This window comes from Lucilia sericata, unplaced genomic scaffold (assembly GCF_015586225.1).
Source record: "Lucilia sericata isolate MDLA Ls3-8-SP2 unplaced genomic scaffold, ASM1558622v1 Contig000186F_arrow, whole genome shotgun sequence".
NCBI classification, from domain to species: domain Eukaryota; kingdom Metazoa; phylum Arthropoda; class Insecta; order Diptera; family Calliphoridae; genus Lucilia; species Lucilia sericata.
The window spans coordinates 115,235-132,500 of record NW_023994214.1 but is presented as its reverse complement, the minus strand read 5'-3'; the positions used below and the strand labels follow the sequence as shown (position 1 = coordinate 132,500).

At 29.4% G+C, this 17,266-nt stretch overlaps 2 protein-coding genes across 3 annotated transcripts in view; one reads left to right on the top strand and one right to left on the bottom strand.

Annotated features, from left to right (window-relative positions):
- Window positions 1-3,665, top strand: part of LOC119601700 (probable Dol-P-Man:Man(7)GlcNAc(2)-PP-Dol alpha-1,6-mannosyltransferase) — a 41,271-nt gene extending 37,606 nt beyond the window's left edge. The window contains exon 9 of the mRNA XM_037952832.1: window positions 3,649-3,665. The gene's annotated coding sequence lies outside the window, so the exon portion shown is untranslated. The remainder of the gene's footprint in view (window positions 1-3,648) is intronic.
- LOC119601698 (3-hydroxy-3-methylglutaryl-coenzyme A reductase) overlaps window positions 1-17,266 on the bottom strand; it is an 89,891-nt gene that overhangs the window by 19,479 nt on the left and 53,146 nt on the right. The window lies entirely within an intron of this gene.

Here is a 17,266-nt window from a genome sequence, read left to right as displayed (position 1 = left end):
ACTTATTTTTACAAAATCGTTCGTTCAGTTTATATTAAAAATCGAATATGACACGTTTGTTTAATTGGCTATTATGTCTAGACCTTTGTCATGGCATATTTCTCGGATTCACTACCTTATACATTGATGTCCGCAGACGACTTGTAAAATCGCATATATTGATTAAAATTTTTGTGTATTTCCAAATCATTATGTATGTTATCATTTCGTTATTGATGGTAATATACAATCTTGTATTATGGGATGATGAGGATCTTGTAGCATTTTTTGGTGTTTTTGCAATTATTTTTTCCCATTTGTCATTATTTGTTATGATCGCATTCTTTTGGATTAAGGGAGATAGAGTCTTAAAGAAATGGCTTCAAATATTTCTTGTATTGCAGACGAAATACTTTGATAAGCAGCAATATATTTCAGCCGATAAACATACTGTACAAATATTGATTCTGAATATTATTATTATGATGGCAAATAGTTTGACTAATTTAATTAATATTGGTGTGCAATTGCCGATGGACTGGTTTTATATAATGCACTATTATTTTGAAGGTTACTTATATGCCCTGCAACATTATATGATATTCCATCATGGTCTCCTACTGAGTTATATTAATCATTGTTTTTCAATATTGAATAATCAGTTACAACAGGAAGAAGTGCAAGAACCTTTTGCCTATGTTTACTTTCGACTTTCAAGAGTATTACAAGAAGTGAATGCCATTTATGGACCTGCCATATTTTTTATGCTCATGGGAATATTAATTTTAAATGTAGTATATGTTTCTGAGATCATAGAACCAATAAAGTACATGGAATTTAAAGAGTTTATTACCGAAGGTTTATTTCAGTTTACTGTTCAAACGTTGTCGTTTATCGACACCTACTTATACTTTCTAATATGTAATCGGACCTATGAGACAACAAAAGAAACTAAGAGAATTGTATTGGAATATACTACTAGACCTGAAAATCAAGAAGTTAGTCATTTTGAAAAAGTTAAAATTAAAAAACTAATGTTTATTTTTTGCAGGTTGAAAACGCTTTTCTAGGATGTTCAATTTGTCGGATTAATATTAATATCTGCGGCATTTTTAATATAGATTTCAGTTCATTTTTTATTTTAGTTTCTCAAATATTTTTAAATGGTATTATATTATATCAAGCACTTTTATTTAGTTAATAATTTTAAATAAAAAAATCTAATCACAATTAAGTTAAGTTTAATATAACTGAGTGTAGCTGTAATTATATTTATTGTGTATATTTTTTTTATTAAAATGAAACTATTGAAAATATGGTAATTATATAAAAATGCATTTGTTATAATTAAAATATTTACACCTTCATGTTTAAATTTTACCAAATTATTTTACTAATCTACAAAAACGTTCAGTTTGTATTGAATATCGGAAATGAATCGTTGGCTTGATTGGCTATTGCGTGTAGGTCTTTGTCATGGTATATTTCTGGGTTTTACCACCTTATATATCGATAAACGTGTCGTAAAATCGTATATAATTATTAAAATTTTGGTGTATTTTCAAAATATTTTGTACATTATAAATGGATTAATCGAACTAATGTACAATATTGAACTTGTTAATGAAGAGAGTCTTGTCGATAATATAGCTGCTTTTGGAACTCTTTTCTCCAATTTTTCTTTATTTGTTATGGTAACATTGTTGCGGATTAAAGGAGATAAAATTTTGAAGAAATGGCTGTATATATTATTTAAATTGCAGACCGAATATTTTGATAAACAGCAACATATTTCAGCTGATAAAAATACTAAAAAAATTATGATTCTGAATATTATTATCACGTTAGCAAATAGTTTGGCTAATGTAATTAATATTGGTGTAGTATGGCAGACGGACTGGTTTTATATAATTCAATGTGTGTTTGAAGGTTACTTATATGCCATGCAACATTATATGATATTGCACCATGGTCTTATTCTAAGTTATTTTAAACATTGTTTTTCGAAATTAAATATTCAGCTGCAAAATGGAGCAGTAAAACGACCTTTCGCCAGCGTTTACTATCAGCTAGTGACAGTACTGCAGGATGTTAATGCCATCTATGGACCCGCCATATTCAGTATGCTCTTGGGTATACTGCTTATAAATGCGGTGTTTGTTTATGGGATCATAGTAGATATAAACTACTTAGAATATAATGCAATTGTAATCGAATTTTCCGGGCTGCTTGTTATTCCAACATTGTCGTGTATCAACACATACTTATACTTCCTAATATGTAATCAAACATATGAGACAATGAAAGAAACCCAAAAGATTCTATTGGATTATGTTACTAGACCAGAAAATCGGGAAGTCTGTTTGTAATTTTGTCAATTTAAATATAGTATAAAACTGATTAAGTTTTTATTTTTGCAGGTTGAAATCGCTTCTTTAGGTTATTCAGTTTATCGGCTCAATATCAATATCTGTGGCATGTTCGATATAGATTTAAGTTTATTTTTTATTTTGATTTCTCAAATATTTTTAAATGCAATTTTATTATATCAATTGAATTATTTTAATTTTTGTAGATAACTTATTTTGAAAATTTAATTAAAATTAGATTTCTATAAAAATAAATGCTCTGTATTCTCATATTAATGTGTTTTTAATGTTGATGAGTAAAGGATTTATGCCATAATTAGTAGTATAATTCAGTATATACAGATCTGTCATAAATGTCGATCGGAATGGTTTCCGTTTATTATTCCGATCGATTTATTTCTAGCTTCTCCAAATTCCGCATTATGTAGTTAGTTCACAAAAAAATTAAAATTAAGTTGATTTTATTTAAAATTGATTCTGTTTAGCTTATCAAAACCAGAATCATATTTTAGTAAAGGTTCTTGTTATTGAAACTTTAAGAAAAAACATGAATTACATACAAATTTCAATTAAAAACTGGAAGTGGTTTCATTCCGAAAGAATTTTTCGTTTTCAAATACGGAAATAATTCCACTTTCTATAAATTTACCGACAGTAGGGTGCAAATGTGTAGTTTAAATGTAAACAACATAACGGTAGATCATTAATAGTCAAATTGTTGTTGATTTACATTTTTGTGTACAACAACAAATTGTAACAAATTCCAATGTTATGGAAAAGAGAATATGCAATAAAAAGGAAAATTAAAGAAGAGATGCAATAAAATGTAATGACGTCATCAAAATATATATTTATTATTTATTGTATTTTTCTTTGACACTTTCTAATTTTGCTGAACAACTGATATTTTTAATTATTTCGATTTCTTTCTTTGTATATCGTTCAGGGTTGGTTGTTTGTTATTTTAAGTTCTAATAAACATATAAAATGATATTTTCATGATCTTCTGATGAAGAATCAATAGGTCATATGCAAATGTTTCTTGTATTATTAAAAATGTGCTAATGTTTATCTTAAATATGAATTAAAATTAATATTTTTAATATTTTGTAAGTAATTTCTCGTTGTAATCCCACTTCATCTGGCAACTCTGCATGAACAAATTCTTAACTTTCATTTTTGTACTCTCTTTTGTACATACTTCGCTATTGTATTAAATTTGTTTATGTTGTGACGTCATAACTTAATTTAAATAAAATTTTAGCTAACTAATTTTCCTGCTCTCCTATTTTATTTTCAGATGATGTTCTTGTATTTTAAGCGAATTTAGATGGATAAAAAAAAACAAAACATATGAAGGAGGATCAAAAGAAATAATGTAAAAAACAAACTTGCTAATAATACTGGTAACCTATTCCTTTAAACAAATTTGTTAACAAAATATATTTCAAAATAACAAATTAAAAATGTAATTCCAATAATAATAATCCACCTACTTATATGTTATGAAACCCGGTTATTTTTGGAGCAATAATAACTATGTAAAATGTGTAATGAATGAACATTAAAAAACAACTAATTATGACGTCACTTGTTTTTTAAATTTTATTTCATCTTATGCTTATTAATATTTCTGCTAGCCTAGTAAACTTTACAAAAAATGATCCATAAACCTTCCTGTTTTATATAAATCCAGTCGGTGACGTCACAACTGACTGGAAGAGGGATTAATGAAAAAAGTATTTTTGTAAACAATCAACTTTCTATTTAATTCTTTGAACCTGGTACAATACACAATATCTATATTTTCTTTATTTACAGGAATGATGACATCATCAATATGAGGATCAAAAAAGGATTGTAAAAAGTACCTTGGCTAAAATTGCTGATAACCTATTATTTTTAGGAAAATCATATTGATTTAATTAATAAATCAAGAAAATAGTAATTATACATTCTTATGACGTCACTTGTTTATTTCATTTGATGCTTATTACATTTTCTGATGGCCTAATGAACTTTAAAAAAATTTTCCATAAACTCTATCTACTACGTTTATTATTAATATGAATCCTGTTAATGACGTCATAACTGACTGGAAGAGATCAATAATTAAAAAAGTTCACAACTACTTTTTCTGCTAGCCTGGTATTTATCGCAATATCTGTTTATGTGGTGTTTTGCTCACTCATATAGAATATTATTTTATTGCCTCTCTTTTTAATGCTGTGCGCCTAGTACAATAGAACAATTTTAATTATTCCGTTTCTCGTCCTTATTTATTAATAAATTCATTTGATGACGTCATGAGTAATTTTAAGCAATAGAGAATTTGGCCAGTTGATATTTCTGCTATCCTGGTGTTTTTCGTAATTTTTGGATTTTTGGTCTATTGGTGAAAATATTTTCATAATCGACTTTCTTTCTATTCAATTCTTTGAGCCTGGTTCAATTGACAAATTTTGTACTTTTTAATTTTTTTTACGTTCCTCATTTACATAAATGAAATATCAATGACGTCATCAATATGAGGATCATGAAGTTTATAAAGGAAATATATTTGTAGACATTGGTCTTTCTTTATAAATCTTTGCGCCTGGTACAATACAACAAATTATGTATTTTGTTTTTTTTTTCTTCCCTTATTTCCATGAATTCTATTGATGACGTCATAAACATTTTTAAGCTATTAAGAAATTGTTTGGCTAAAATTTCTGCTAGCCTGATATTTTTTCGAATTTATGGTGTTCATAAATAATAATTATTATTGTTTATTTATTTTAATTATTATTAGTTATCATCTATCTTCTTATCCTTTTTATTTCTTTCTTAATTAATTTACATGGATTCTATTGATGACGTCATAACTAACTGGAAGAGATCAATAATTACAAAAAATTTACAACTACTTTTTCTGCTACCCTGGTATGTATCGCAATATCTGTTTATAAGCTGTGCTGCGTTTACAATAATAATATATCGTCTCTCTTTTTAATGCTCTGCTTCTTCTAGTACAATAAAACAATTTTTATAATTCCGTTTCTCGTCCATATTTACTAACAAATTCTGTTGATGACGTCATAAGTAATTTTAAGCAATAAATAAATTGGTTATTTAATATTTCAGATATCCTGGTATTTTTCGTAATTTATTGATGTTTGGTTTATTAGTGAAATTGTTTTCACAAAAATATCTTCATAAACAAACAATCGACTTTTCTATTCAATTCTTTGAGCCTAGTTAAATGGAAAAATGTTTGTTTGTACTCTTTTTTCGATCCTCATAAATGACGTCATACACATTTTTAAGCTATTAAGAAATTTGTTTAGCTAACATTTCTGCTAGCCTTATTTTATTTACTTTATTTACATATTATTAGTTATCTTCTTATCCTCTTTATTAATTACTAGCTATACCCAGTGTGCTTTGCTACCCTAAAAGGAATATGTATAAATAAATACCAGATTTATTATATGTTACATATAAAAGATGTCAAGCAAATTATTGCAAGTTCGCCAGTTTCTATCTATCGCCAATTTCTATCTATCTACAAAAAATTTGAATAATATAAGAGTTTCCAAGATGCACGAAATTTTGTATTTAATTCATATATGTGGTGCCAAGCCCCCCATTGAAAGTCCGCCCGTTATTCTCTAAATGTTCACATGAATGTCAAAGTTCTTCATGTAAAATCTGAAGATTCTAGCTCTAATAGTTTCTCAGATATACGAATTTAATTCATGTGGGGGCTTCAAGCCCCCCGGATGAAAGTCCGCCCTTTTTCCTCCAAAATATTCAGATGATTATTAAAATAATTTGTTCAAAATTTGAAGAATCTAGTAATATTAGTTTCCCAGTTAAACGAAATTTTGTATTTAATTCATATGGGAGGTACCAAGTAACCCATTGGAAGTCCGCCCGTTATATTCTAAATGTTCAGGTGAATGTCAAAGTTCTTCAAGTAAAATTTAATGATTCTAGCTCTAATTGTTTCTCAGATATACGAATTTTTCTATTTTATTCATATGGGGGCTCCAAGCCCCCCAGATGAAAGTCCGCTCTTTTTTCCTTAAAATTGTTCAGATGAATATTAAAGTTCTTCGTGCAAAATTTTTAGAATTTAGTTCTATTAGTTTCCCAGATAAACGAATTTTTGTTTTTAATTAATATGGGAGGTGCCGCTCCCCTCATGGGTAGTCCGCCAATTTTTTACCCAAAATGTTTATATGGATGTTAAAGTTCTTTGTGCAAAATTTTAAGAATTTAGTTCTATTAGTTTCCCAGATAAACGAATTTTTGTATTTAATTAATATGGGAGGTGCCGCTCCCCTCATGGGTAGTCCGCCAATTTATTACCCAAAATGTTTATATGGATGTTAAAGTTCTTCGTGCTAAATTTTAAGAATTTAGTTCTATTAGTTTCCCAGATAAACGAATTTTTGTATTTAATTTATATGGGAGGTACCACGCCCCCTAATGCTAGTCCGCCTACTTTTTGTCCTAAATGATCATATTGACACTAAAGTGGCTCCGACAAAATTTGAGGACTCTAACTGTTATATTATCTAAAATATACGGATTTTATATTTTCTTAATGTGGGCGTGGCTCATCGCCCACTTGAAATTTCGAAATAAAAAGTAGCCTATTACCTATTCCAGACATGCAGGAATATGCTGTGAAAATTTCAAGAAAATCGGTTCAGCCGTTTAGTAGTCTATAACGTTCAAACATACAAACATACAAACAAACACACATTCATTTTTATATATATAGATTTACATGAACTCTAATGATGACGTCATGACTGCAAGAGAGATCATTGTTACATACACTCTTCGTTAATTTTTCTGTTATTCTGTTACCTTTTATTTAATGCTCTTTCTTGTTTCTTTATTTCATTCAATTCATGACTTCATAACTACCTAAACGAGATCACTATTTTTTGGTAATTCATGGTTTTTGTTGAACTTTATTTAACAAAACAACTTAACTAACAAATTTTATAGATTAGTCCATATTTCTAAATTTTGGGTATCAATTCAATTTTATATAACCAATTTTGAAGGATAGTATTATGTGTTTGTTTAAATTTTTGTTGAAAACTACACTCTTACTTCCATTTTAAATAATAAACATTTCCTTAGAATTCTATTCGTTCTAACGATGTCTGTCCAAGTGTCCATCAGGATCTTGGGGTCGAAACTTAAGAAATAAATTAGAACATACTTAGATCAGAAGTTGAACAGAAATGAACTAGAACTGAAAAAGAACTCAACTAGAACTGAACTAGAACTGAACTAGAAATGAACTAGAACTGAACTAGAACTGAACTAGAACTGAACTAGAACTGAACTAGAACTGAACTAGAACTGAACTAGAACTGAACTAGAACTGAACTAGAACTGAACTAGAACTGAACTAGAACTGAACTAGAACTGAACTAGAACTGAACTAGAACTGAACTAGAACTGAACTAGAACTCAATTAGAACTCAAGTAGAACTCAATTAGAACTCAAGTAGAACTCAACTAGAACTCAATTAGAACTCAAGTAGAACTCAACTAGAACTCAACTAGAACTCAACTAGAACTCAACTAGAACTCAACTAGACCTCAACCAGAACTCAACTAGAACTGAATTAGAACTTAATTAGAACTGAACTAGAACTGAACTAGAATTGAACTAGAACTGAACTAGAACTGAGCTAGAACTGAACAGAACTAGAACTGAACTAGAATTGAACTAGAACTGAACTAGAACTGAACTAGAACTGAACTTGAACTGACGCACAGTGGTATAGGAAAAAAAAAGAGGGAAATAATTCGGTAACTTCTAAACGGTTAATCCGATTTTAATGAAATTTGGTGTGCACAAAGAGGAGGTGTTGTCGAGTTTAGGTTTTGAATTTGGACCTTATAGGCCAACCAGGGGCCCGGCGGGGGGTCATCAAATTAGGACACCTCGGCTATGTTAAATTTTTAAAACGATCCTATTTCTTCATTTGAGTTCCGATTTAAAAAAAATTTCGTATATAGAATCTCCTCATCGAGCACTATAAAAAATGTTGTCATAGCAGTAAATTATCTCTTATAGTTTAGGAGATATTCGCATTTGAAAATTAAAATTTTAAAATTTTTACCGTCCTTACTTTAGTTTTTTTTGATAATAGCAGGTCCAAATATTCCCGATTTTCGCCATTTTGTTTTATTCGCTTAACAACAAGTTTATATATCAAGCAGTGAAAGAATTATGTAAAAATCATGACTGAGTCCAAAGTTATAGGCATTTAAATTTAAAAAATTAAAAAAAGGCGATTTTTTGTCATTTTTTTGGGAAAAAAGTATCTTTTTCTTTTTAAGTTATCTAAAAAGTTTCTAAGAAGATGTATATAGAATTTATACTTTTTGGAAAGCTGACTTTACATAAAGTACGATAAATGAAACAAAACCTAAAAATTTTTGATACCGAGGGGACCAGGTCCATCCAAAAAAACCCTATTTTTTATGGAAAATTAAATTTTGAGCAAAAATTCTCAAATCGCATAGTCGATATCAAATTATAGTGACCTGTTTTATATGACCCAATATGTTCTTAATCATTTTGTAACGGGTTTCGATAACCCCGCCCCTGGTATGGATATAATAGGCAAAAAACTAAAAAATCCCATTTTTGGGATTTTTTAAAACTTTTTTGGGAATTCCGGGATTTCTAATAAGAAAATTCGAAATTTTGATTTAATTTTGGATTTTAAGTAAAAAAATCTACCTAACTGTAAAATTTCATCAAAAAATATTCATAAATAAAATTTTTATTGCAATTAGAAAAATTTGTATCTTCGCAAAAACTGAATAAAAAACATTTTTTAATTTTTTTTAAAAAAAGTATTCCGCGAATTTTTTAATTTTCAAAAATTATATACAGTTTTGAAAAATAGACAAAATTACCTTTCCATTGATATATAACATGCCTACCTAATGTTTTTTAAGTGACAAATTAATTAGGGAAAACTCAACATCTTTTAGAAAATTTGCCTAGCACTATTATTTTCATCCATAAGGTTAACTCTTAAATTTGTTACATATATGGATGAAAATAATAGTGCTAGGTAAATTTTCTAAAAGATGTTGAGTTTTCCCTAATTAATTTGTCACTTAAAAAACATTAGGTAGGCATGTTATATATCAATGGAAAGGTAATTTTGTCTATTTTTCAAAACTGTATATAATTTTTGAAAATTAAAAAATTCGCGGAATACTTTTTTTAAAAAAAATTAAAAAATGTTTTTTATTCAGTTTTTGCGAAGATACAAATTTTTCAAATTGCAATAAAAATTTTATTTATGAATATTTTTTGATGAAATTTTACAGTTAGGTAGATTTTTTTACTCAAAATCCAAAATTAAATAAAAATTTCGAATTTTCTTATTAGAAATCCCGGAATTCCCAAAAAAGTTTTAAAAAATCCCAAAAATGGGATTTTTGGTTTTTTGCCTATTATATCCATACCAGGGGCGGGGTTATCGAAACCCGTTACAAAATGATTAAGAACTTATTGGGTCATATAAAACAGGTCACTATAATTTGATATCGACTATGCGATTTGAGAATTTTTGCTCAAAATTTAATTTTCCATAAAAAATAGGGTTTTTTTGGATGGACCTGGTCCCCTCGGTATCAAAAATTTTTAGGTTTTGTTTCATTTATCGTATTTTATGTAAAGTCAGCTTTCCAAAAAGTATAAATTCTATATACATCTTCTTAGAAACTTTTTAGATAACTTAAAAAGAAAAAGATACTTTTTTCCCAAAAAAATGACAAAAAATCGCCTTTTTTTAATTTTTTAAATTTAAATGCCTATAACTTTGGACTCAGTCATGATTTTTACATAATTCTTTCACTGCTTGGTATATAAACTTGTTGTTAAGCAAATAAAAAAAAATGGCGAAAATCGGGAATATTTGGACCTGCTATTATCAAAAAAACTAAAGTAAGGAGGGTAAAAATTTTAAAATTTTAATATTCAAATGCGAATATCTCCTAAACTATAAGAGATAATTTACTGCTACGACGACATTTTTTATAGTGCTCGATGAGGAGATTCTATATACGAAATTTTTTTTAAATCGGAACTCAAATGAAGAAATAGGATCGTTTTAAAAATTTAACATAGCCGAGGTGTCCTAATTTGATGACCCCCCGCCGGGCCCCTGGTTGGCCTATAAGGTCCAAATTCAAAACCTAAACTCGACAACACCTCCTCTTTGTGCATACCAAATTTCATTAAAATCGGATTAACCGTTTAGAAGTTACCGAATTATTTCCCTCTTTTTTTTTTCCTATACCACTGTGTGACGTGAAACAGAACTGCACTAATCGAATTGGTACTAAACATGACTTTTTAATTTAGAAAATAATATTTTTTTTAAGTTTGAATAAATATCTGGCTATAATTTATTTTTAATTTCCCTAGAATAGAAACTCTAACCATGACCAATATCCCTCCATTTTTATTATTTTGACCAGAAAAAGAAACGAATTAAAGATGAAAAATTAAAAAAACGAACATTAACATGTTAATGAAAACAAACACGAAATTTGTTTATTCATTGAATGGAGGATGATTATTTTATTTACGATTTGTTTATCTTGAAACAACAAGTGAAAAATACAAAAATTTAAATGACTTCATCGGAGTACACGATGAACAATTTTCTTTTTTCCCTCAATTTTCTCCCAAATTTTATGGATCATACTCAAGAGCAATAAAAAGAATTAAAGTATTCAAATGATTGCCATGGTTGTTGCATTTGAGGGCCAGTGGAAGAACACACACACACAAGAAAATAATGCACCATCATTGGGTATACGTGGGTAGGTAGGAATCGGAGAAGAAAAACAAACAGGAATCATATTGTTAAAGTTTCACTTTTGTTTTGGAAAATAGCATTGAGGAGAAAGGAAAACTTTTTTATAGAGTTGGATGAACATTTATCTAATGTAAACTATAAAAAAAATGTTTTTGAGTAGCTAATAAAATTTTATGATAGTTCGAGGAAGCGTTAATAGATTCTTTATAAACTATGAATTTGTGCTTTCAAAGAAATGTACATACAAACATATAGAGGAGCTTAATTATAAAGCATTTTAGTTTTGCTTTAAATTTGAAAAACCGTATTTACATTTAGAAATTCAAATTATTTTCCCAAATTGATTTTTTTAAACAATTGAGAGAACATTTTTTTAAGATTATCTATTATACATATTAGACATTGAAAAAAAGTTTAATTTTCTGTTGCCTAATTTATTATTAGCGAAAGATTGATAAAGATAAATTAAATAAAATAAACATTGTTTAGAAAATTTCCAGTAATCAATCTATGTGCATATGTATGTATGTAATGGGTTCCTTTGGTATGTTTTTCAAATTTAAAGTTCGAATAAAGGGTTGCCAGTTTCTTTTTGGAGCATATTTTGTTTTATCAGACATATTGAACTGAACTAGAACTGCACAAGAACTGAACTAGAACTGTACTAGAACTGAACTACAACTGAACTAGATCTGAACTAGAACTGAACTAGAACTGAACTAGAACTGAACTAGAACTGAACTAGAACTGAACTAGAACTGAACTAGAACTGAACTAGAACTGAACTAGAACTGAACTAGAAGAACTAGAACTGAACTAGAACGAACTGAACTAGAAACTGAACTAGAACTGAACTAGAACTGAACTAGAACTGAACTAGAACTGAACTAGAACTGAACTAGAACTGAACTAAACTGAACTAGAACTGAACTAGAACTGAACTAGAACTGAACTGAACTAGAACTGAACTAGAACTGAACTAGAACTGAACTAGAACTGAACTAGAACTGAACTAGAACTGAACTAGAACTGAACTAGAACTGAACTAGAACTGAACTAGAACTGAACTAGAACTGAACTAGAACTGAACTAGAACTGAACTAGAACTGAACTAGAACTGAACTAGAACTGAACTAGAACTGAACTAGAACTGAACTAGAACTGAACTAGAACTGAACTAGAACTGAACTAGAACTGAACTAGAACTGAACTAGAACTAGAACTGAACTAAACTGAACTAGAACTGAACTAGAAACTGAACTAGAACGAACTAGAACTGAACTAGAACTGAACTAGAACTGAACTAGAAACTGAACTAGAACTGAACTAGAACTGAACTAGAACTGAACTAGAACTGAACTAGAACTGAACTAGAACTGAACTAGAACTGAACTAGAACTGAACTAGAACTGAACTAGAACTGAACTAGAACTGAACTAGAACTGAACTAGAACTGAACTAGAACTGAACTAGAACTGAACTAGAACTGAACTAGAACTGAACTAGAACTGAACTAGAACTGAACTAGAACTGAACTAGAACTGAACTAGAACTGAACTAGAACTGAACTAGAACTGAACTAGAACTGAACTAGAACTGAACTAGAACTGAACTAGAACTGAACTAGAACTGAACTAGAACTGAACTAGAACTGAACTAGAACTGAACTAGAACTGAACTAGAACTGAACTAGAACTGAACTAGAAGAACTAGAACTAGAACTGAACAGAACTGAACTAGAACTGAACTAGAACTGAACTAGAACTGAACTAGACTGAACTAGAACTGAACTAGAACTGAACTAGAACTGAAACTAGAACTGAAAAACTGAACTGAACTGAACTAGAACTGAACTAGAACTGAACTAGAACCTGAACTAGAACTGAACTAAGAACTGAACTAGAACTGAACTACGAACTAGACTAACTAGAACCTAGAATGAACTAGAACTGAACGAGAACTGAACTAGAGACTGAACTAGACTAACTAAACTGAACTAAAACTGACTAGAACTAACTAGAACTGAACTAGAACTGAACTAGAACTGAACTAGAACTGAACTAGAACATGAACTAGAACTGAACTAGAACTGAACTAGAACTGAACTAGAACTGAACTAGAACTGAACTAGAACTGAACTAGAACTGAACTAGAATGACTATGAACGGACTAGAACTGAACTAGAACTGAACTGAACTGAACGAGAACTGAACTGAACTGACTAGGAAACTGAACTAGAACTGAACTAGAACTGAACTAGAACTGACTAGAACTGAACTAGAACTGAACTAGAACTGAACTAGAACTGAACTAGAACTGAACTAGAACTGAACTAGAACTGAACTAGAACTGAACTAGAACTGAACTAGAACTGAACTAGAACTGAACTAGAACTGGACTAGAACTGCAGTAAAAGTAGAACTGGAACTGATCTAGAGCTAGAACTGAACTAGAATATTTCAAAAGTTTTTATTAGAAAATAAACCCATGTCAAAAAAATTAATTATTTTACTTAAATTTAAAATTTTTCTTGTTTAAAATTTCTTTTAAAATATAATTTTTCCAAAAGGAATTAAAATTGGAAACATTCGAAATATAAATAAATAAATTGTAAAAAATAACAACAAAATTTCATACCTACCTTTTGGGGGTATATTAAAGATTGTACTTAGTGTTTATTTTCTAAACCACTTAAGCCTTTTTTATGTTCGACTGACTTATTGTAAGTAATATCTACTTAAATGTTCCTGCATACTTGAGAATGTCAATTGTTTAATTTAAAATTTATCATGCAAATGATTTTCTGAAATAATCTATGATTTATTATCCCGTTCTCTTGGGGGGAATTTAAATGCTATTTAAAAATATGTGTATGCATTTAAATTGAAGATTTATTAGTCTACATTGTTATACAATACTTATATATACAATATTTGCCCGTAATAACAACAATAAATACTTTGTGCTAATAATACAAATACAATAAATATAGGCTTGGGTACCAATATACATAAGTATGTATATAAAGGTATTTTTAAGTACCTCCTTCCTCTCCTTTTATGAAAATTAAGTTATACTTCTTTACGAACACCCAGTCACTATTGTCGTCATCATCTGCATTGCATATATTCAATTTAACCATTTTGGTCACGTTTCAAAATACTTTTAAAATAAAGCGTAATTTATATTTTTAGTTTCGTTTGTACTTTGAGAGAAATTTTAAAATACTTGCCGATAATATTATAAATTATAAATGTATTTTATCTTAATTGGCATTTGTTATTAAGTTAGAGTTTACTAAATATAATTTATTGGTCATTGAAACTAAGTTAAGATTGGTCCTACTTAAGCAATGTAATTAGCATTAAACAATGCCAACTACTTACCAATGTAATTCTTGTTAATACAATTATTATTATTTATAATTTAGTTATTATTATTATTTTTAGAAAATTCAGTTTTCCTTAAAAACCCCAGAAGATTTATACGTTTTCAAAAAAATTATAAAATTTTATCCAATACACACAATAAATTTCTGGAAAATTATCCCAAATCAGAGAAACATGGGTTCATCAAAATTTATCATGACATTTAAATCTTGTATTTTTAATATTTAATTTTATTCATTCTATTTTAAAACACTGAAATGTCATAAAAATTGTAATTTTATTTTCATATCGATGATGTTCAAATAAAAATCCTTTTTGACTGCAGCAAATCAATTTTATATACATACATACATATTTACATTAAAAGTGTATGTATGTTCTGGCCATTACAGCCCAAATGGAAATTGGGAAAGACTATCTTAAGTAACCCTGTTGAGCCGATATCTCGAAAAGTTTTCTCAAGGCAATCACTCAATCGACTAAGGCTTTCGTTACTTTAAAAAACTAAAAAATTTGAATATGACAACAAATATCACATTCGGTCTATAGTCTAGTCTATAGTGTAGTCTAGTGTAGTTTATAGTCTAGTCCATAGTGTAGTCTATAGTGTAGTCTATAGTGTAGTCTATAGTCTAGTCAATAGTGTAGTCCATAGTGTAGTCTATAGTGTAGTCTATAGTCTAGTCTATAGTCTAGTCCATAGTGTAGTCCATAGTGTAGTCTATAGTGTAGTCTATAGTCTAGTCCATAGTGTAGTCTATAGTCTAGTCCATAGTGTAGTCTATAGTGTAGTCTATAGTGTAGTCTATAGTGTAGTCTATAGTGTAGTCTATAGTGTAGTCTATAGTCTAGTCTATAGTCTAGTCTATAGTCTAGTCTATAGTCTAGTCTATAGTCTAGTCTATAGTCTAGTCTATAGTCTAGTCTATAGTCTAGTCTATAGACTAGTCTATAGTCTAGTCTATAGTCTAGTCTATAGTCTAGTCTATAGTCTAGTCTATAGTCTAGTCTATAGTCTAGTCTATAGTCTAGTCTATAGTCTAGTCTATAGTCTAGTCTATAGTCTAGTCTATAGTCTAGTCTATAGTCTAGTCTATAGTCTAGTCTATAGTCTAGTCTATAGCCTAGTCTATAGTCTAGTCTATAGTCTAGTCTATAGTCTAGTCTATAGTCTAGTCTATAGTCTAGTCTATAGTCTAGTCTATAGTCTAGTCTATAGTCTAGTCTATAGTCTAGTCTATAGTCTAGTCTATAGTCTAGTCTATAGTCTAGTCTATAGTCTAGTCTATAGTCTAGTCTATAGTCTAGTCTATAGTCTAGTCTATAGTCTAGTCTATAGTCTAGTCTATAGTCTAGTCTATAGTCTAGTCTATAGTCTAGTCTATAGTCTAGTCTATAGTCTAGTCTATAGTCTAGTCTATAGTCTAGTCTATAGTCTAGTCTATAGTCTAGTCTATAGTCTAGTCTATAGTCTAGTCTATAGTCTAGTCTATAGTCCAGTCTATAGTCTAGTATTGTCTAGTATATAGTCTAGTCTATAGTCTAGTCTATAGTCTAGTCTATAGTCTAGTCTATAGTCTAGTCTATAGTCTAGTCTATAGTCTAGTCTATAGTCTAGTCTATAGTCTAGTCTATAGTCTAGTCTATAGTCTAGTCTATAGTCTAGTCTATAGTCTAGTCTATAGTCTAGTCTATAGTCTAGTCTATAGTCTAGTCTATAGTCTAGTCTATAGTCTAGTCTATAGTCTAGTCTATAGTCTAGTCTATAGTCTAGTCTATAGTCTAGTCTATAGTCTAGTCTATAGTCTAGTCTATAGTCTAGTCTATAGTCTAGTCTATAGTCTAGTCTATAGTCTAGTCTATAGTCTAGTCTATAGTCTAGTCTATAGTCTAGTCTATAGTCTAGTCTATAGTCTAGTCTATAGTCTAGTCTATAGTCTAGTCTACTAGTCTATAGTCTGTCTATCGTCTAGTCTATAGTCTAGTCTATAGTCTAGTCTATAGTCTAGTCTATAGTCTAGTCTATAGTCTAGTCTATAGGTCTAGTCTATAGTCTAGTCTATAGTCTAGTCTATAGTCTAGTCTATAGTCTAGTCTATAGGTCTAGTCTATAGGTTATAGTCTATGTATATAGTCTAGTCTATAGTCTAGTCTATAGTCTAGTCTATAGTCTAGTCTATAGTCTAGTCTATAGTCTAGTCTATAGTCCTAGTCTATAGTCTAGTCTATAGTCTAGTCTATAGTCTAGTTCGTTAGTATAGTCTAGTCTCTAGTCTAGTCTATAGTCTAGTCTATAGTCTAGTTCTATAGTCTAGTCTATAGTCTAGTCTATAGTCTAGTCTATAGTCTAGTCTATAGTCTAGTCTATAGTCTAGTCTATAGTCTAGTCTATAGTCTAGTCTATAGTCTAGTCTATAGTCCTAGTCTATAGTCTAGTCTATAGTCTAGTCTATAGTCTAGTCTATAGTCTAGTCTATAGTCTAGTCTATAGTCTAGTCTATAGTCTAGTCTATAGTCTAGTCTATAGTCTAGTCTATAGTCTAGTCTATAGTCTAGTCTAGTCTAGTCTATAGTCTAGTCTATAGTCTAGTCCGGTCTATAGTCTAGTCTATAGTCTAGTCTATAGTCTAGTCTATAGTCTAGTCTATAGTCTAGTCTATAG